Source organism: Somniosus microcephalus, chromosome 13, assembly GCF_052327205.1.
Source record: "Somniosus microcephalus isolate GS21.2 chromosome 13, FLI_Smic_1.0, whole genome shotgun sequence".
Classification (NCBI taxonomy): domain Eukaryota; kingdom Metazoa; phylum Chordata; class Chondrichthyes; order Squaliformes; family Somniosidae; genus Somniosus; species Somniosus microcephalus.
Window position 1 is genome coordinate 145,498,955 of NC_140999.1, and position 22,780 is coordinate 145,521,734.

The 22,780-nt window shown below is 49.1% G+C and overlaps 1 pseudogene; it reads right to left on the minus strand.

Moving 5' to 3' along the window:
* Positions 1-2,438: 2,438 nt before the first annotated feature.
* Positions 2,439-22,780, minus strand: part of LOC147108643 (sodium- and chloride-dependent neutral and basic amino acid transporter B(0+)-like) — a 253,377-nt pseudogene continuing 233,035 nt past the window's right edge.

The following is a 22,780-nucleotide window of genomic DNA, read 5'->3' on the forward strand; positions in this document are numbered from 1 at the left end:
GAATGTAAGGCATCAGGTCCAGGTGATTTATCCGCCTTGAGTCCCATTATTTTACCGAGTACCACTTCCTTAGTGATTTTGATTGTGTTTAGCTCCTCCACCCCTTTAGCCCCCTGTTTGTCCAGTGTTGGGATATTCTTAGTGTCTTCTACTGTAAAGACTGATATAAAATATTCATTCTGTGTTTTTGCCATCTCCATATTTCCCACCATTAATTTCCCGGTCTCATCCTCTAAGGGACCAACATTTACTTTAGCCACCCTTTTTCTTTTTATATAACTATAAAAACTGGAACCCATCCACCAGGCAACTCAATTCCAACCCACCTCCTCTATTAAATTCACAGCCTAGTGTCTGTTGTTCATGTGCCTTTACCTACTTTAGTGCTTTTATGGAGTTAGGCATCTGCGCATGCAATGAAAACCGGCATTTCTGATCTGTCAAGAATGCATAAGGCCTGCTTTTACCCGCGTAAGAGTTGAAAAAAGTAAAAAAACAAAATTCACTCATTTATAATTTAAAAATACTTTTAAAAAGGTAAGTTTATTCTTAGCCCCGTAAAAAACTTTAATTACTTTTTTCAAAAAATTAAATTTATGTTTCAAATATTTAATTTAATGTAATTTTAATTCATTTTAAAAACGTGATGGTTTAAAAAAAAAATTATTTAATGTTTTAGTGTGTTTTTGGAGTGATTTCATATATTTGACAGGTCTATCTGTCAAAAGTATGAAGGGAGGTTCCCTTCTCCTATTGGCTGGCTTGGCTCACGTAATCCCAGGGATGCTTGCGAACCGCATGCGCCCCTGGGATATGTGGGCCCTGCGCACTTCGACTTTGGAGAGGCCGAGGAGCGAAAGTGTCCGGACCTCGGGAGCCCTCAGGTAAGTTCGTAAATTTTTTTCCGATAGGAGGCATCCGCACGCAGGAAGCCTCCTATCGGAAATTACGGGCCATTGTGATTATGTCAGTCTGTCAGATTGAGTAGCCTGTCCAACAGCACTCCCCAACTTAGGCACTAGCCCCGGGAGTTGGTGAGGAGGACTTTGTAGGGTAAACTGGGCTAAAATTGCCTTAGTCTGACCCTGATATGATGCCTTGGGTGTTTCTGATTCTTTAGGGTTAGTTGGCTTGCTCAGCCACATCGGAAGGCATTAAGATTTAGCTATATAGTGTGGTACTGGAGCCACATGTAGAACAGACAGAGTAGGAGATGGACATTTCCTTCTTTGAAGGGCATGAGTGAACCCAGTTGGGTTTTTACAACAATCCAGAAGCTTTCAAGCTAGCCCACAAATTACCAGTACTTTAATCACTAGGCTACTGTCCACTTAGAATACACCTGCCCATATTTAGGCAGACGTGTTCAAAGTTTAATTTCCGGCTGAAAATTTCAAGAGTGACTGCAATTGGTAGGGAGCTGGCAGAACAGCTCGCCGGCCAATTTTCCATCTCTGCCTGCCCTACATCTGCCTGAAATAAGGAGAATGGGAGCAAAAAATCCTGCCTATTGTAGTCAAGAAAACAGTTCAAATGTGACTTCAAATGTTGTGCATTGTCCTGTATGCCAGGTCAGTCTGGGGCCTGCTCAAAGGTACAGTATATTTGATAATTAAGTATTGAACACATTGGAGCCCTACCCTACATAAAGGAAGCATTGATCATTTAAGTAGGTAAGAGTATTTTTCACTATGTTAGTCATTAAATCTATTGCAGGTAGAGAAGCTGGTTGTCCAAAAAAAGTGTGCCTGCTTCTATACTTTCATACAAGTATGTTGGTTCATGACACATTCACTTTTCAGGATTGAGAAAGGCATCATACGATGTTGACCACGAACACAGTTGCAACTACTCAGGATTAGAGGGTGGCTGTAGGTTTGTAGCATCATTCATTTTGAGCAACAAGGAAAAAAACAGGTCAATGTGATACAGTTACTTTGTAGCCATGTACAGTAGGTAGTCACTTCCGTAGTACTACAAGAGAAGATCTAGGGAATGTTTTATTGCCAGTATGAGAATCCATTTTTTATTTACAATTTAATAAATCAGTATTCTGGATTTTTACCAACCAAAGAATTGTTAATGTGTTATCCTGCATGAAGAGCTCTCGATTTGATATACCCAACATAAATGTGACTAACTATTGAGACAGAATGAAAGAATCATAAATGCTTGTGAGCATCAAGCCATCTGAATTAATTAAACAGTACATTAAAACAGCTCTTATTTCCATTAACATTTAAAACTGCTGCCTCTTTAATTGTATCATAAATATGATTTTGAGTAGAAACATATTGTAATGTTGACTTTGAACTATTTTGCAAAAGAAACTTTCTACTCAGTCTTATGAAGTAATTTGTTACAACACTTTTTCTTTACAAATTCTCAGCCTTCAAAATAATTGTTTACAAAGTTGATGCAAATTAAACATAAAATCCTTAGATTCTGATTTTTATTCCACAGCTAATAGAAGAATGCAGTTTTTTTCAGTCAATCTGATTTTTGTACCTTTCCCCTCTGTTCACTTTCAAATGTGAACCCCAGTCAGGTGTTGGTTGGCAACATGCAACAAATTTCTGTGAAAAGAATAAGAAAATGGCTGATAATATGCACTTGATGTTTGCTCATTATAGAACCTAACCAAAAAGAAATCTTAATCAGATTATACTGTAATTTATTCCAACTGATTTCTCAAAGACCTTTCAAATCTCCATAAAGGCTTTCTCTGTCCTCTGCAGGTGACTTTTTTTTACTGTCAAAGGTCTAGGCCGCGAAATTCAATAACAACCAAAAACAGGCGTGGGATCGTGATGCGCGATTAACCTGTGCTCGTTGATTACGATGCAGGCAGCACGCCAACTTCATGCTGCTTGCTCATTTAAATGATTGTAGCATCTAACCAAGGCTAACTGCGCTATTCATTGCCCGCATACATCAGTAGGGGGATTAAAATCGTGAGAGGTTAGCCTGCACTACTTAAAGCCAGCCTGCATCTTTTAAAGGGGTGGTGCATTGTTGAAGAGATTCTGACCTGGGAAAGAGTGAATAATGGCACAACATGACAGAGAGCGGGCTTCAAGATTTTCTGACGCTGCACTGGAGGCCTTGGTGGAAAGGAGAAGCAATGTGCTCCTTGACAGGGGTCCAGGAGGCCTTGCAGATAAACTCTCAGAAGACAATGGAAGCAGATAGCCATGGCAGTCAATGCCAGGAATCAAGCCCCGAGGACCTGGATGTAGTGCTGCAGAAAGTTCAATGACCTCACACAAGTGGTGAAGGCCTGTGAATGCATCTTCAAATGCCATATCGCACCAACTGCACCACTAGCCTAAGCAACTGCTCAATACACCACAACCCCATCACTCATCTACATACAATCTCTATCAAACAGGACTCCACCTAACATTCATGGCTTTACCTCACCTTCACACACTTAGCACTGCTGCAAGCCTCACACCCACATCTCACAACTTGCACACACTGTCAGCTATTCAACCATTACAGCCACATCATTCAAACATATTGCACCACACTCACTGACACACGTCCCTCTTCCTTGCAGGACAAGGTGGCGTACAACCGGAGGCAACAGGACATAAGCCTTTCCACCATCTACAAGGCACAAGTAAGGAGTGTGATGGAATACTCTCCACTTGCCTGGATGAGTGCAGCTCCAACAACACTCAAGAAGCTCGACAACAGCCAGGACAAAGCAGCCCACTTGATTGGAACCCCATCCACCACCTTAAACATTCACTCCCTCCACCACCAAAGTACCGTGGCTGCAGTATGTACCATCTACAAGATGCACTGCAGCAATTCACCAAAGCTTCTTCGGCAGCACCTCCCAAACCAGCGGCCTCTTCCACCTAGAAGGACAAGGGCAGCAGGCGCATGGAAACACCACCACCTCCAAGTTCCCTTCCAAGTCACACACAATCCTGACTTAGAAGTATATCGCCAATCCTTCATCGTCACTGGGTCAAAATCCTGGAACTCCCTCCCTAACAGCACTGTGGGAGTACCTTCACCACAAGGACTGCAGCGGTTCAAGAAGGCGGCTCACCACCACCTTCTCAAGGGCAATTAGGGATGGGCAATAGATGCTGGCATTGTCAGCGACACCCACATCCCATAAACAAATTTAAAAAAAAATAACTGGTGGGGGACAGGTGCAGCTGCATGTCCTTACCCTCATGGAGGAGACAGTGCTAACCTCATTGGAGTGGCTTTGCTGAGGCTGTGGCTAGCGGCGGGGCTGAAACCAGAGAAGATTACGGTATCCTCTCCTCCTTCTAACATCCCACTTGCCCCTCATCCTACAATCTCCTCTGATTTACAAGTTTCAGATGGTGTAAGCATGAACCACTTATTTTCCCTTACTTCCCTCACCACAACCCTACCATTGTGCCTTTATCCTTTCAGATACCCTAGAACTGCAACTTGGCCAGGCAGTGGTGGAAGAGCAACAGGTAGAGGAACAAGACAGCGATGAAAAAGAAGCACCATCACTCGATTTCACATTTGCAGCCACCAGATCAGATATTGACACTGTGTGTAATTTAGAGGATAGCTTAGAGGTGGGATCTGCACATGGTCAGACACGGACACGAGCGGCCGGCAGCCATGGCAAGAGACAAGGGTATTGCAGGTGCCAAATTGCGAGATCACACACAAGTTCTACTGCAGAGGACTCAGATGAGCACTTTGATGGGGCAGGCTACAGAAGAAGGCTGATGGGTATGCACATTGGAAGGCTTGGTGCATTGGCAGGCCTGCCAGAAAGCCTGCGTGCAATCTCAAGGAGTATGGAGGAGTCCAGCACCAACTTGTCAGTGGACTTTATGCACAGCTTGGAGCCCATCCTTTCCAGCATTGAAGTAGTGCCCAACTCCATTAGCACACTTGTGGACCCAACCATGATGCAGCTTCTGATGGCGGATGTCTCAGCTTCCATTGCAGCACAAGCAGAAGCCACCCAACGTCTGGGTGCTACGGTAGAAGCTTAGACTCCTGTCATGCAAGGTCAGCTTGTTGCCATGTCAACCAGCCAGCCCAGACTGTTACCAGCCATGCCGAGATGGTGCAGTCTGAAGCCGGGCCTTCTAGGTCAAGAGCTGCTCAAGGTCATCTTGTAGTCTCCACCCCTCCCTGAAAGTTAGCAGCCTTCCACCAGCCATGCTGCAGTCACTGGAGCAGCACTGCAAAGGAGTACTATCACAGGCAAAGGCACATGGAAGACATGCACTAAGAGAATGCACAAGGGCAATTAATTGACGTCCGTATGCAATATGGCATGCTTTGATTTATAAATTAGGTTTTGAATGTTTATTTTGTGTTGGCTTTTATTTTGCATTGTGGTCAAGCATTGTGATGGTCAGTAACAGAGTGAAAGTAAGGTGTGGGACTGTTGGTGAATGGGGAATTGTTTTTTTTATTCATTCATGGGTTGTGGGTGTCACTGGCAAGACCAGCATTTACTGACCATCCCTAATTGTCCTTGAATACTGTGGCAACAACAGCAGGTCAGAGGCTAGGTATTCTGCGGCGAGTGTCTCACCTCCTGACTCCCCAAAGCCTTTCCACCATCTACAAGGTACAAGTAAGGTGTGTGATGGAATACTCTCCACTTGCCTGGATGAGTGCAGCTCCAACAACACTCAAGAAGCTCGACACCATCCAGGACAAAGCAGCCTGCTTGATTGGCACCCCATTCACCACCTTAAGCATTCACTCCCTTCACCACCGGCGTACCGTGGCTGCAGTGTGTACCATCTACAAGATGCACTGCAGCAACTCGCCAAGGCTTCTTCAGCAGCACCTCCAAAACACACGACCTCTTCCACCAAAAGGACAAGGGCAGCAGGTGCATGGGAACACCACCACCTCCAAGTTCCCCTCCAAGTCACACACTATCCTGACTTAGAAGTATATCGCCGATCCTTCAGTGTCACTGGGTCAAAATCCTGGAACTCCCTACCCAGCAGCACTGTGGGAGTGCCATCACCACACGGACTGCAGCAGTTCAAGAAGGCGGCTCACCATCACCTTCTCAAGGGTAACTAGGGATGGGCAATAAATGCTGGCCTTGCCAGCAAAGCACAGATCCCATAAACGAATTTAAAAAAAGGTGGTGGTGAGCGCCTTCTTGATCTGCTGCAGTCCGTGTGGTGAAGGAACTCCCACAGTGCTGTTAGGGAGGGAGTTCCAGGATTTTGACCCAGCGACGATGAAGGAACGGCGATATATTTGCAGTCAGGATGGTGTGTGACTTGGAGGGGAACTTGCAAGTCATGGTATTCCCATGCACCTGCTGCCCTTGTCCTTCTAGGCGGTAGAGGTCGCGGGTTTGGAAGGTGCCGTTGAAGAAACCTTGGCAGTGCATCTTGTAGATGGTACACACAGCAGCCACAGTGCACTGACGGTGGAGGGAGTGAATATTTAAGGTGGTGGATGATGCCAATCAAGTGGGCTGCTTTGTCCTGGATGGTGTTGAGCTTCTTGAGTGTTGTTGGAGCTGTACTTAACCAGGCAAGTAAGGAGTATTCCATCACACTCCTAACTTCTGCCTTGTAGATGGTGGAAAGGCTTTGGGGAGTCAGGAGGAGAGTCACTCACCACAGAATACACAGTCTCTGACCTGCTCTTGTAGCCATAGTATTTATGTGGCTGTTCCAGTTAAGTTTCTGGTCAATGGTGGCCACCAGGATGTTGAAGGTGGGGAATTCGGCAATGGTAATACCATTGAAGGTCGGGTAGATGCCAATGTTGTAGCTGTACTGGAACAGCTTGGCTAGAGGCACGGGTAGTCTTCAGCACTACAGCCGTGATGTTGTCAGCACCCATAGCTTTTGATGTATCCTGTGCATTCAGTCGTTTCTTGATATCACGTGGAGTGAATCAAATTGGCTGAAGACTGGCTTCTGTGATGATGGGAGCCTCAGGAGGAGGGCAAGATGGATTATCCACTTGGCACATCTGGCTGAATATGGCTGCAAATGCTTCAGCCTTGTCTTTTGCACATGCATTCTGGGCTACACCATCATTGAGTATGGGGATGTTCATGGAGCCTTCTCCTCCTGTTATATGTTTAATTGTCCACCACCATTCACGACTGTATGTGGCAGGACTGCAGAGCTTTGATCTGATCTGTTGGTTGTGGGATCGCTTAGCTCTGTCTATAGCAGGCTGATCCCGCTGTTTAGCATACATGTATTGTGTTGTAGCTTCACCAGGTTGGCACCTCATTTTTAGGTACGCTTGGTGTTCCTGGCATGCTCTACTATACTCCTCATTGAACCAGTGTAAGAAATAGCTGTTAGATTCAAAGATGGGCTTTAATTCTTAGAACAGAGACTGACAACATGCAACCAGGAACAGATAGCATAAATGCCAGCAAGGTCAAATATCAAGCATCAAAAGACAAATAGAAGTGATAAGGGAATCGTAAAATGCAAGGAAACAGGGAGGATATCACCTGCTAGATAACAAGGAGCCACAAAGCCATAAAATGCCCTTGAAGAAACTTGACAAAACATTCCTCAGAAAGATAAGAGGGAGGCCTTGTCAGTCATGCAGAAAGGGACGGTGAGGGTTGCCTTCCCGCTTCACAATTGGACAATAGGATGGGGATCAAATGATTGACACCAGGTGATTACCAGCCCACCGAAATAACTATAAATATAGACGACCGAGAGAGGAAATCAGGCAGTCAGGGGCGAAAGCTTCCCCAAGGTGGCTACGGCCTAACACCTTGGTCAAGTTTAGCCTCTGAGGTGGCTGATGGCCTCATACCTCGAACAGCTTGAGAGATGACCCAATGGAAGTGACCACTGCAGCAGGCTGCAGGAATCCACCTAATCCGAGACCACCGTACTGCCTCCCCGTTCATCCAGTCGTGGTATTCCGATTCGGGAGTCGTAGATCGCTCCTACTGTCATGGGTTGTATGTCTATTATACTCAGCTTAAACCATATGTAATATCTGATTATGCTTTAAAACTGTAGGGCCTAGAAATTCAGTATAGCCACTTTTGGGGCGGTAAAGTCGGGTGGGCGCTAAAGTTTGCGCCCGGCGCAAAGTCGATGGCACTTCGCCGATATTCAGTAGCTTCGCCCTAAGAGGTTGCTTGAGCGCTAAAACTGGCCATGCACGCCTATCTTTAGGCGCTAAGCCGGCGGTGCTGAGGGATAGCGCCGAGGCCGGGCGCAGCGCAGGTGCGGTCATTTCTTGATTGACAGCAGACACCGTGGCGCCGGCCAGCTCTTAAAGGGGGAAGGGTCGACTTGCTCTGCTGCAACGGCCTGCACACTGCAGCCTTCCAGTTAGGCCTGAACACTGCTGCTGATCAGAAGGAGCCATGGCAACGGTACAGAAGGCCCGTGAGCGTGCCCTGCGCTTCTCAGCCCATGACTTGAAGGTGATGGTGAGGGCCTTGGAGAAGAGACAGCACATCTTGTTCCCGGACACTGGCAGGAAGCCTCCCACCAGCGTCTATAGGAAAGCCTGGAGGGAGGTTGCCCGCTGGGTGTCAGCCACCGGCGATGCCCCCAGGGACAATGTCCAATGCCGGAAGAAGTTTAATGACCTGACCAGGATTGTCAGGGTGAGTACCCTTTCCAGTCTCCTCCTCATCCTTGCATGTACACCTGACATGATGGGCAAAGGGACCTGAAAGCCCTAATGGCCAGCCCTCAGCCAGCAGCTATGGGACAGTCATGAACATCAATTGCACATTCTGCACTTTACACCATGGGAGGCAGTGCACACCACATCAGGGCTACACACTGGCCAAGCTATTCCACCATGGGAGGCAGCGCACACCACATCAGGGCTACACACTGGCCAAGCTATTCCACCATGGGAGGCAGCGCACACCACATCAGGGCTACACACTGGCCAAGCTATTCCACCATGGGAGGCAGCGCACACCACATCAGGGCTACACACTGGCCAAGCTATTCCACCATGGGAGGCAGCGCACACCACATCAGGGCTACACACTGGCCAAGCTATTCCACAATGGGAGGCAGTGCACACCACATCAGGGCTACACACTGTACTTACAGGCCGTCCTTTCTCTTGCAGGCAAAACTTGCCAACAACCGAAGGCACCAGGAGCAGACCGGGGGAGGCCGCCCCCAGATCCAGGAGCTCACTCCCCTGGAGGAGCGCGTGAGTCGCCTCATGGGACCCCGGGTGATTGGGCCCGTCGCCTGTGGAGATGCCGACCCTCTTCTGGGCCACAATGGTATGGCCATCACCTTTTGGACCTCTCTCGTCGCACTTGCGCATCCGATCTACCTCCTTTGCCATTGTCCGACCAATGCGCTGAATGCCACCAGTCATGCCTCCCTCGCTGATGCCCTCTCCTCACTCTAAAGCTACTCTTGTGCCTTCCTGCTTTCAGCTGGTGACGAGGAGCTCCCTGAAGCTGCCAGTGACAGCCCCTCCGAGGAGGAGGAGGAGGAGGAACAGGAAGGCGGACCATCAGGGCAGCAGTCAGGTGCGGCTGCAGATGCCGAAGTAGTGGACACGTCTTCCCTGGAGGAGAGCCTGGAGGAAGTGTCGGAGGGGAGTGTAGCTGCTGGGACCAGTGGCGTCCAGCAACCCAGGAGGGCTGCGGTTGGTCCGCGGCCTTCCCCCCAGAGGGGGGAAGGATCGGAGTGGAGTGCAGTTGCTGGGCCCAGTCGCCGCCGGCAACGTGGCAAGGGTCGGCCAGCTCTGCCCCCTGCTCCCCAGCGGGAGAGTCCGGACTCCAGTCCGGCCACGTTCAACTCAGAGGAGGTGCACCACCTCGATCAAATGGCCCAGGATTCGGATCGCAGGCACACCGAGCTGATGGGGGTAGTGGCACGGATGCCTGAGGCCATCGAGTCCCTGGCTAGTAGTGTGCGCGAGTTCGGGGCCTCACATGCCGCGAGTGGCCGGCTGATCAGTGATGCCGTCCAGACAGTGGCTGCTCTGTTGCGGTCGCAGACCAGGGCAACAGGGGCACTGACTGCTGCCACATGCGCTGCGTCAGCCAGGCATCGCCTGGACACCCGCCGCGCTGCAGCAGCACAGCGGGCTGCCCTTCGGCAGATTGGTGCGCATGCTGCAGTGCGGGCCCGTGCGAGTGCCAGAGTGCCATATCACCAGCCAGGGCCGACCATCCGCCAGATTGCACACATTCCTCCAGCCGTCACCGCCACTCCCCCAGTGGCGCCTCAACGGCAAGCGGCTGCGAATGATGTTGGCCAGGCACAGCTGCGCCAATCACCAGCCGGCCCCTCGAGGGGCAAACCCCGTCTAGGCCGCCCCCCAAGGGCATCTGCCGGAAGGACATCTAACCCTCAGGAACCTTTCCCCAGCCTCGCAGCAGCCACTGGGCAGAGCTTGCGGAGGAGCAGCAGGCCGGGCAGGGGCCCCAAAAGGCTCGACAAGGTCTCGCCCTCGCGGCCCAAGAAGTAGACGGTGTGGCCAAGTGTTATTTTATATGGCGATGCCTATGTTTCTTTTGGGGATGGTTGTTTTGTTTCTGGGGATGTTTTTGGGGTTAAGGCCGAGGATGAAGGCCATTTTTGAACAAATGTTCAGTTATTCCTCCCCAGGTTGTGGGAGTGAGTCGTTTGATGTACTGTTTTTTGGGGCCGTTGAATGTTTCTGGGTTTCATGTGTGAAGGGGTTTCATTGGTCTAAAATAAAGATTTCTCTTTATTCAGAGAGTGTCCATGTTTGTTGCTGTAAGTGTTTGTTGCCTTCGCCGGCTGAGGGCTTGCGGAGCGGCTGCGTTCATGTTCCTTCATGGCCACAAGGCATTCCCTGACAGGGGGCTTAGAAGTGACATTCAATAAGCCGCCGACGGACGGCCCTTGGACCTTCTCGCTCCCTCCTGGGATGGTACTCCTCCTCCTCCTGCTCCTCCTCCTCATGCTCCTCCTGCTCCTCCTCCTGAGGTGGTGGTCCAACGTGAGGTGGCAGTGCCTGAGTCCTGCGGAGAGCCAGGTTGTGCAGCATGCAGCAAACAACGACGAATTGGGACACTCGGTCCGGGGAATACTGCAGAGATCCGCCGGAACGATCCAGGCAGCGGAACCGCTGCTTGAGGACGCCAATTGTTTGCTCGATTATGTTCCTGCTCGCTTGATGACTCTCGTTGTATGCCTCTTCAGCAGGGGTCCTGGGCGCGCGGAGCGGGGCCATGAGCCAGGTACACAAAGGATAGCCTTTGTCCCCGAGAAGCCATCCTCTTGGGGGAGGCTGTGCCTCGAACATGTCACGCACAGTTGTCTGCCGCAGGATAAAGGCATCGTGGCTGCTGCCTGTAAAGCAGGCATTGACAGCTAGAATGCGCTGCTTGTGGTCACACACCAGCTGCACATTGAGGGAATGGTAGCCCTTCCGGTTGCGGTAATCCTCGGCATGCTCCACAGGTGCCCGCAAAGCCACATGCGTACAGTCAATGGCGCCCTGCACCAAGGGGAAGGCTGCGAATCTTGCAAATCCCAGTGCACGCTGATGCTGCCTCTCCAGGGCCATGGGGAAGGAGATGAATTGGCGTCTCCTTCTGAAAAGGGCATCGGTCACCTGGCGGATGCAGCAATGCACGGCGAACTGGGATATGTTAGCAATGTCCCCAGCAGCAGATTGGAAGGAGCCGGTGGCATAGAAGTTCAAGGCCACCGTCACCTTCGCCTCCACCGACAGAGACGTCCTGCTCCTGAGCTTTGGACGCAGATCTCTGCGAAGCAGATGGCAGATCTCTCCAACCACCTCCTTTCGGAATCTCAGCCTTTTTACACATCGCGCGCCACTCATGTTGAGGTAGGTGTGCTGCTGGCGGTATGCCCTGACTGGGTAAGGCCTATGTTGCCGACGCCCGTTGCCCCCTCTGCGTCTAGCCAGGGCTGCCCCTCTCACACCGCGTCTGCGAGCCCTACGGACATGACGCTGAAACTCAGCGTTGGCAACCCATGCAGCCCCCATAATATGCTGCCAAACAGTCAAATATACAAGAGGCCACTTGCAACGCTCTGGCCTGAAGCCAAAAATACCTGAGCTTGTGTTGGCCCAAACCAGAAAGCTGTCTTCCTTGGTCTCTCTCTCCAGAAATCCGTTGCACAAGAGTGTTTGCTGCAAAATGCCTGCCCTTTATAGTGCAGGGTAAGTGCCCTTTAATTTACGCTCCCCGGGTCCCGCGTCGGCTCTGTTGCATTCCACTAAACAAGCGTGCGGGCCGCCGGACGCACAATGGGGCGGTCCCACTGAAGTTCTGGATCGGGGCACGCAAAGGGCGTTGCACGAGGATATGACGTCATTTTCTGCGCGCGCAGGTGAGCGCGCGCTAAACTTTGCACCGGCGCTAAATGTCTACTTAATTTGGGGCGAGGCGCAGATCGCGCTGCGCCCGGACGCTACACGCATAGCGCCCGAAATTCACTTCTCTTAAAGCGCTAACGGCTGGCGCAAGCAACTGAATTTCTAGGCCTAGCTCTTTAATAAAAGCCTTACAACTTCTAAAGCCCTGCTGGGTAATCTGTGTGCGAGCCTGTGATCCTAATCTTACAATGGTGTCAGAAGTGGGATCACAGAGTTAGGAGTTGTAAGGTTCTGGTTGGGATGACCGGAGGGACCGGTCGAATGCACGTGATCGTTGCTTAGACTGTGTATAGTGTTGTTTTCTCTCTGAAAGAAGGGAGCGGTCCGGTCGAACGCACGTGATTGTTGCTTAGACTGTGTATAGTGGTTTTTTTCTCTCTGAAAGAAGGGAGCGGTAAAGAGCTTGTTGAAAGGTAAAACCAGAAATACAATGGCGTTGGCATATCACTGGGAACAGTTGATAGATAGCCTGAAGGAGGTAAAGCATAAAGTGCAGGAGAGAGAGGGAGAGATAAAGAAGGAAAAAGATCTAACTTGCAGGCTAACCAATCTGAAAACTCAGCAAAGGAAGGGAAAAAACAGGGATTTGGAAAGCCAGGAAAAGCTGCTGAGACACTGATGTAAAAAGAGAAAAAAAAGAGAAACTTAAAGTTTTACCGACATGGAAGTTATTAACATCTGTGCTGAGGCAAATAAAACACAAGGGGGGAGAAATTCGGTTGTTAGCGCCACCGATTAACGCCTAAAGGGGCCGAGAAGTGGGGCGCTAGCCAATTTCCAGGCGGGCGCAAGGCGCCTAACGCTTCACCCAATATTGAGCATGCATTTAGCGCCGGCGCTAAATCTTAGCGCCCGCTCATGGGCGCAGGCTGATTATGGCGCCATTTGAGTGTGCAACGCCTTTTGGGCACCCCGGACCGGAAATTCAGTGGCGCCCCCCTCCGTAGCGCCTGGCGCTAATAGTGACAGCTTACCTGGGCCTTACCAAGTCGCTCTCGAGCTGGAGGAGCGTTATTTAAAGGGGACTGGTGTGGTTTAAAAGCGGCAGCCATTTTTGGATCACAACTTCCTCGAGAGCTACAAAGAGTTGCTGAGCTGCACACTGAGAGCCATTTGACCACTGAGCCAGTGCAGGCAGGCGATCTTCAGCCTTCTGACCATCACCTTGCTGTTGGTGAGCCTTGACAACGGGGAACCTTCCTGTGGGCACTTATTATGGGGGCTGCATTGGAGGGGAACGTCCTGCTGCTGAATCATCTAGAAAGGGCACTGAGATGCTGGGAGAGGGGGGCGGGCATGGCCAGACGGAGGAGGGCCAACAGACGTCGCCACAGCAGACCTTACGCTGGCAGGGTTATCTGACAGCAGTTTTCCTACATGAACATGCCGGAGGAGCAGTGTGTCAGAAGGCTGCGATTTAGAAAGGAGGTGGTGACCTCCTGCAGCCAGATCTGCAGCCTCAGATAAGGTGCAGGACATCTCTGTCGGCGGCTGAGAAGATGGCTGCTGGCCTGAACTTCTACGCGAGCAGCTCTTCTCAGGCTGCGCGTCAGAGGCTGATCAGAAGTAGCTTCTAGGCCCCTCTCACGGAATGCTTGCTGCCATTCCAAGAACAGGAATGGAACCGGTCTGATACCCCCAAGCCTGTGAAGGGTAAGATGCATGTAAATAGCAGGCATGGCCATTATAAATGAAGAAAGTGTTTCATTATACAAAATGTGGTTCCTTCAAACATGAGAAAGCTAAGGCAACAGAAAGCAAAACTAATACACTGACACATAACTGCCTCTCACACCCGGGAGACTGTCCAAAGCATAAATCACATTCTGACCATCTTCCTTGGCCTTGATTCCACTGCGCCAACCAAAGCATCCAATGCCCCATCAGTGAGGCGTTCCGCCCTCTGCCTCACCCTTTCCATGTCTTGCTAGGCTGGTGCACCACAGGTAGGCTCCCACCGCTTTGAAGGCCTACAAGGCAGTGAGTGTGTCTGGTGATGCCAATTGACCTGCCCCTTTAAGAGCTGGCCGGTGCCACTGTGTCTCAGGGAAAGTGATTATTGACAGCACCCTCGCTGCGCCCCGCCACCGCGAAATTGGGTTGCGCTGCCGGGTTAGCGCCTTAAGAGTAGCGTGCAGTGCCTGATTTAGTGCCGCAATCACCTTTAGGGGCGCTGCAACCCAATATCGCGCTAGGTGGCGCTAAATTGCGACTGGCGCTAAACTTTGCGCATCGCCAGGACTAGCGCCCCAAACGCGGCTATACCAAATTTCTAGGCCAAGATTTGCTGAGTGAAAAGAACCTTAAAAAATGCTGGCATTTCAGTTTGTGTGAAAGTGTGTGTTAAAGTGTGAAAGTTTTCACAGAATCACAGAATCACAGAAACCCCACAGTGCAGATAGAGGATATTTCAGCCCATCGAGCCTGCACCAACACATATCCCACCCAATCCCCGTAACCCCTACACCAACACATATCCCACCCTATCCCCGTAACCCCACGTATTTAATCCCCCCTAACACTAAGGGTCAATTTATCATAGCCAATCAACCTAACTCGCACATCTTTGGACTGTGGGAGGAAACCGGAGCACCCGGAGGAAACCCACGTAAACACGGGGAGAATGTGCAAACTCCACACAGACTATGAATGTTTAAGAAGTTACAGTATTTCTTTTGTCTGAAAGTCTGTCTTTAAAAGAAAGATTCTGTTATGTGTGGTTTAGCTCCACCCACTTCTCTGTTAAAAACATTTAAAACTTTTGTTATGCCTTGGATTTTGGAAGTTTTAAGAATGTGCGAATAAGATTGTGCCCCAAGAATTGGAAAAAAAACTTTTGAACTAATTTAAGTTAAGCTGGTGTGTATAAACTGAGAAGAGCAACAAAAAGGTCCCGGCAAATTGGAAAACTGCTAATGTAACACCCTTATTTAAAAAGGGTAGTAGGCAGAAGGCTGGAAACTATAGACCTGTTAGCCTAACATCTGTGGTTGGTAAAATTTTAGAGTCCATTATTAAGGAGACAGTAACGGGATATTTGGATAAACATAATTTAAAAGGACAAAGTCAGCATGGTTTAGAAGGGGAAGTCATTTTTGACAAATTTGCTTGAGTTCTTTGAGGAAGTAACATACAGGGTGGATAAAGGGGAACCAGTGGACGTAGTGTATTAGACTTCCAAAAGGCATTTGACAAGGTGCCACACAAAAGATTATTGCTCAAGATAAGAAATCATGGGATTGGGGGTAATATTCTGGCATGGGTGGAGGATTGGCTATCTAATAGAAAGCAGAGAGTTGGGATACATGGTTCATTCTCAGACTGGCAATCAGTAACTAGTGGTGTTCTGCAGGGGTCAGTGCTGGGTCCCCAACTCTTTACAATCTATATTAACGATTTGGAGGAGGGGACCGAGTGTAACATATCAAAGTTTGCAGATGATACAAAGATGGGAGGGAAAGTAGTGAGTGAGGAGGACATAAAAAACCTGCAAAGGGACATAGACAGGCTAAGTAACTGGGCAGAGATTTGGCAGATGGAATACAATACTGGAAAGTGTGAGGTTATGCACTTTGGCAGGAAAAATCATAGAGCACGTTATTACCTTAATGGCAAAAAACTGGAAAGTACTGTAGTACAAAGGGATCTGGGGGTCCTGGTGCACGAAACTCAAAAAGTTAGTATGCAGGTGCAGCAAGTGATCAAGAAGTTCAATGGAATGTTGGCTTTTATTGCTAGGGGGATAGAATATAAGAACAGGGAGCTGTAAGGGGTTTTCCTCGAGAGGTTTCCCTGAGGTTTCTCTCTCTAGAGGCCTCTCTCTCTTGCACAGTAAACCTTGAGTGGTTCGACCCACTCGCCCCTTAGATTCTGTACTCTGGACTTAGGCGCAGGAACTACAATGTAGAGAAAACTCGTGTAGACGAAGTTTGATGAAACAAAATGAAATTTTATTGCAAATGGAAAAATATATCAAATCAAATGCAACACAGATAAGAGTACGGTACATGGGAGGGAAAAACAAACACAAACAAATCATAACGACATTATACTAACTAAGGAAAATACAGGCATCTAATATTCTACAAAGATCATCATGAAATAAGGAAACACACGGAACATCGAGGGACAACAACTCATGTTAATTGTACCCTTAAATCCACCCCCTTATTAAACCTATCTAGATCTGATTGTGAAGGGCCAGAAACATGCTCACCAATCCCACTAGGAAGTGCAAGGTTTTGAAAACGAGTCTGTGTTTGGTCCTTTCAGGCGTCTCGTCTCCGCGTGGATCGTGGAGCCCCTGTGAACTGCGCCACACCTCTCTCCTGAGGTGGGGGTCGGGGGCGGCTGGACACCGGTGGGCCTGGATGTTGGCGGGGTCGAGGATCGTCGGCTCGACCCTGGTTAGAGGAGCTTTGGGCTGGTGTGGCCCCTTCTACCTTCAGCTACGGCCCGGGGATGGTCGATGATATTATGTCTGTGTATAATTGAGACACGGACTGCAGGAGTTGGTTATAACAGGTCTTTACTGAATGGAGGCAACCTGGAACTACTATGCAAATGTTACTACACAGGCTTATATACAGGGGTGGTCACTACTGGTACTGCAGTATACAGGGGCTGCAGAATATAGTTCCTTCTGCAAAGTACATACACTACAATTCCTCCCCTTTTAGCTAAACAGTACATAACATTCGATTAACAATGAAATAACATATTTACAATTACAGTTGCTAGATACATTAGTTGAAGTTAAGCAATTATAAGTTCAGTCTTTGAGGAGGCTTCCTGATTCTGTCTGGATAACGCCTCTTTGGGGTATCAGGTTCTTCTGGCAACGTTGAGTCGGGATCAATGTCGTTGTTTGGTTCGTCTGCTTCCAATATCACCGATTCTGAGGTAGATGCAATTGGTACTTCGGTTTCATCGCCAGGTGTATCAGATTGTGGTGTGGAGTTGACGTTTCCCAGTGACTCTAGAATCTGGTCAGCATGGCGTCTTACAATGCTCTCTCCAACATCCACGGTATACATTAGAGGTCCTTGCCGTGTACAGATCGTTCCTGGCTGCCATTTCTCTGTGCGGTAGTCCCGGGCCAAAACTGGTTGACCTATCTTAAAACTCCTGGTCGGCCTTTCATTCATATTCTGAAACTGCCTGTTCTCCACATCTCTTCTGATGTTTGGCTTAACCAAATCCAAGCGGCACCGTAGTCTTCGATTGAAGAACATCATGGCTGGAGTTTGGTTGGTAACTGCATGTGTCGCATTCCGGTAGGCAAACAAGAAGTTATGCACCTTGTGCTGTAGGGGTATATCTTCATTACACATTGCCTTGATAGCCTTCTTGAATGTTTGAACGAACCTCTCGGCCAATCCATTAGTGGCTGGATGATATGGGGCGGATGTGTAATGCTTAACACCATTGTTCTTTAAGAAACTCTGGAACTCTTCAGACACAAACTGTGGTCCATTGTCGGAGCAAATCTGTTCAGGCAGCCCATTCCTGGCGAATATGGTTCGTAAGACTGTGATAGTTTTTTCTGTGGTGGTTGAGGACATTTTAATTACCTCTGGCCACTTTGAATGTGCATCCACCGCAATTAAAAACATCTAATCCATAAATGGACCAGCAAAATCAATGTGCACCCTTTGCCATGGAGATGAGGGCCACTCCCATGGATGTAGAGGGGCTTGTGGTGGGGCGTTTTGGACCTTCTGGCATCCTGTACAGCTCTTGGTCATCTCCTCGATTTCTCTATCGATTCCCGGCCACCACACAAACGCTCTGGCTAAGTTCTTCATTTTTACCCCTCCCAGATGACCCTCATGAAGCTCATTGAGCACTCTATCCTTCAATTTGGGTGGAATTACTACTCTGGATCCACACATCAAGGTTCCTCTGCACACTGACAGCTGTTCTCTTCTCGGCGAGAATGCTGGCAGCAGTGGTTCGCCATGTGCTGGCCATCCCTTCACCGTTAAATCATAGACCCAGGAGAGTGTCGGGTCATTTCGTGTTTCCTTTTCTATGTTTGCATTCGTCACAGGGAGACATTCGACAATGGTCGAATGGAATATCTCCACTGGATCCACTGCAAGTTCTTCTTCCACCGTCGGCAACGGTAGGCGCGACAATCCATCAGCATTCCCATGCTGTTTAGTTCCTTTGTACTCGATGTCATATTGGTGTGCCCCTAGGAAAAGGGACCACCTCTGTAGCTGTTGTGCTGTCATTATCGGTACGCCCTTCTGAGGGTTGAAAATGGAGACAAGAGGTTGATGATCAGTAAGTAGAGTAAATTTCTGACCGTGCAGGTAGTGATTGAACTTCTTCACCCCCCACACCAGGCTGAGGGCCTCTCTGTCAATCTGGGTGTAGTTACGCTCGGCTGAAGTTAACGAGCGTGACGCAAAAGCTATCGGCCTCTCTGAACCATCAAGGAATTTATGTGACAGTACCGCCCCAATGCCGTAGGGAGACGCATCACACGCCAGTCTTATCGGTAGTGATGGGTTGTAGTGAGCTAATACTTCTCTTGAAGTGATTAGGTCCTTACTCTTCTGAAAGGCCCGCTTACATTCATCGCTCCATTTCCATGCTACTCCCGTTTGTAGTAGGGCGTTCAGTGGGTGCAGAATTGTGGACAAATTCGGCAAAAACTTATGGTAGTAATTCACCAATCCAAGGAATGACCTCAGTTGCGACACATTTTCAGGCGCTGGAGCCTTAACTACCGCTTCAATTTTGTCAGGGGACTTATGTAACCCCTCTTCATCAATCACGTGGCCACAATACGATATCTGTTTCTTAAAAAACTCACACTTGGGGCGATTGGCCCGTAGCCCATGTTCACGTAGTCTAGTGAGCACCTGCTCTAGGTTGGCAAGGTGTTCACTGTCATCTTCACCTGTCACTAGGATGTCGTCCAAGTAACACTGAGTCCCCGGAATTCCTTGCAGGACTTGTTCCATCGCTCTTTGCCATATCGCCGGACCTGATGCTACTCCAAATACCAGTCGATTATACTGGTAAAGACCTTTGTGAGTGTTTATTGTGCGATACTTCCTAGAGGATTCTTCAACCTCCATCTGCAAATACGCTTGTGCTAGGTCAATTTTTGTAAAACGCTTCCCTCCAGATAGTGAGGCGAAGATATCTTCTATACTTGGAAGAGGATATTGTACTGTGTGAAGGACTGGGTTCACCATCACCTTGAAGTCCCCACAGATGCGAACCTTCCTTGGCTCCTCAGACTTATTGTTTAACGTTTTCTTCATGACAGGTACGATGGGTGTCGCCCACTCACTCCAGTCTACCTCAGATAACACGCCTGCATTCTCCAGATTCTCCAGCTCTGCCTCGGCGGCTGGGCGAATTGCATACGGTACCGGTCTTGCTTTGAAAAACTTGGGAATTGCATTCGCTTCTATTTTTATCGAGGCGGTTACGCCTTTAAGAGTTCCCAGTTCTTGTTGAAATACCTCTTTGGCGTTAGCTAAGATTGTTGACAATCGTCCAGGAGTGACGTCATCATCCTTTTTACCAGCCACCATCAGTGCCTGAATGGAGTGCCAGTCTAAACTGATCTTTCTGATCCATTCACGTCCCAATAACGGTGGTCCACCATCTTGCAGTATGTACAGATACAATTTCTGTCTTACCTTGCCGTTGTATTCGACAGGCACCCTTATTTTTCCTCTGGGGTATACTTTTTGCCCCGTATAAGTCTTCAAGACAATGGATGTCTCTTTCAAGGGTATGTGTGAGAATAGCCGCGCGTAGTCTCGTCGATTCATGACGGTTAGAGCTGATCCTGTATCCAATTCCATTTTGACTTGGGACCCTGCTATCGTGAGGGTGACCCAAATGGTTCGGTGATCCTCTTTTGCAATTACGTTGTGAAGTTTGAGACAGCTTAGTCTCTTGTTCCCGGATTCACTATCACTCATCTGGTCTTCAGAACTACTGTCCGTCATCTTTTGTACTTTCCTGTACGGTTCCTTAGTAGCCTTTTTGTTGTCGTCGGTCTTCTTCCCAGACCTGCAAGCTCGTGCAATGTGTCCCATCTTTCCGCATTGCCTGCATATTTTGTCCTTGGACCAGCAGCCATTCTGGTCATGGGTTGTTCTGCCGCAGCGATAACATTTTGCAAATCCCCGTGTCATTTCGTGGGTGCCGTATTCCTGTGGCTTTTGCTGTATTTCCGCAGCTCCCCTTGCTGCTGCTTCGTACGATACTGCCACGCTGAAAGCCTTATCTAGCGTCAGCTCTTTCTCTGAGAGTAACCTTTTCTGGGTTCCTTCACTCAGGAGTCCACAGACAAATTTGTCCCGTAAGGTATCTGCCAGTCCTGCTCCGAACTGGCAGTGCTTTGATAGCTTGCGTAGTTCTGTAAGGTAATCAGCATTGCTCTCATCTTTATGCTGATTTCTCCTGTGGAATTTAAATCTTTCTGCTATCAGCAGCGGTGTAGGATTTAGGTGTTCCTGTAGGATCGCAACAATGTCGTTAAAACTCTTCGCCTTCGGTTTGGCTGGAGTAATCAGGTCCTGCAATAGGCCGTACGTTCTTGTGCCCATTAAGTTTAGCAGTACCGCTGCCTTTTTCTCATCAGCTACTTCATTTGCCTCGCAATATACCTCGACTCTTTCCACATACGTGGTCCAGTCTTCTATTGCATTATCGAAGGCAGTGATATTGCCAGTCTTCGGCATCTTGGAAATCTAAGATGGCGCCTCCCATGCTTTGCCTTCTTCCCCGATTTAACAAAATGGTGCCTCCCGCGCTTTGCCTTCTTCCCCGCTGGATTAAGATGGCGCCTCCCGCGCTTTCTGTCTTCTCCGCTGTTGCTAGCGCTGTTGCTGGCGTTTTATGCCTTGATGGCGACGCCTTATGGTCTTCGTGCACTTCCCCCCGCGCTGCTGCTAACGCCGCTCTCCGCGGCTCCCGTGGCAAACTGCAGCTCCTCGCGGCTTTCTGCGCGTTTAATTTTTATTATTTCCCCGTTGTCGGAACAACCCTGCGGGACTCTTGCCTCCCTCTTCTCGGGTCTGTACGCTGCCCGGCTTCGTAGCACCGGCCGCGCCCTGTGTGCTCCACCCTCTCTCTCTCTCTTCTTCCCGACAACGCTGCTCGGCCCCATTGCAAAGCCACCCACTCGAGCTCTAGACCGCCGCAGCCCAGGTAGGATCAGTGTACTACCTGCCACCAGCCCGATTAGCTGAAGCACCATCGACAGGATAACCAAGCCCTGCTCTCGACAGCCTCTCCTGCAAATCTTCAACTCCGCTGACTCAGAGGCGGATGCCCATGGTCGACGCCCGTTTCTTCTGTTTCTTTCTTCCTCCTGGTCTCAACCTCTGATAACTTCGCTTCAGGGATGGATCCCCATGAGGTGGTGCAGACTGTAGGTAAGTTTGTATCTGCTCATCGCCAGTATTATGTCCGTGTATAATTGAGACACGGACTGCAGGAGTTGGTTATAACAGGTCTTTACTGAATGGAGGCAACCTGGAACTACTGTGCAAATGTTACTACACAGGCTCATATACAGGGGTGGTCACTACTGGTACTGCAGTATACAGGGGCTGCAGAATATAGTTCCTTCTGCAAAGTACATACACTACAGATGATCTCCCGATAGTTTTCCCCGGGGCGGGACGCTGGTTTCGAGCGACTTTCTTTATACAGTCATAATTATCTTTCTCCTCCGACGGTGGAGAGGAGTCCGCTGATCTTTCCCCAAGCCAGCTCCTCTTCGCCCAGCTCAAAAGCTGGACTGGCTGCTGGGGCTGCAACGACTGTCCGACTGTAAACTGTCTTTTAGCTCGACTCTCCTTGTGACTGTTCAAGCTTGTTGATTCAAGCTTCCTCCAGCGTCTTCTCCCAAGCTGTGTGTCTGCCCAATCTACTGCCGTGTCGAGTCGTGTCCCACTGCCCTGTCTCAACCCCTTCTGGCCTGCCTGTCCCGACTGCTTTCGAGTGCTTGCCCCAACTGCCGAAAAGTCTCTCCAGATATACCTTTCTTCCCGAGGCTTCCCTTCCCGCCCAAAATCAGGTTAGTCTTTGTTTTAACTTTGGTGGGCTTTGAGCACAGCGAGGCAGTTATTATATTTTAAATCATTTTAAGCGGCTGGTAACAGGCCCATCTCTGGTTGGAAATGGCTTTCATTGTTTTGAATGTCCTGCTGATCTTGTTATCTAGTCCTGGGTGCTGTTCTCATGAATATGAAATTATCCCCTTTTGTCTGGGGCAGCATCTTGATGGCCTCTGTCTCCAGGCCGATCTTGAGTGGATCTGCATCTATCCATATGCATGCCTGTGGGTCTGGTTTCGTTCTCTCAGAAAACAGCTTCCAGAACTTACTACGGGTTCAATTCACATAGCTGTCTGAGGTTGCGCAGGAACCATTTT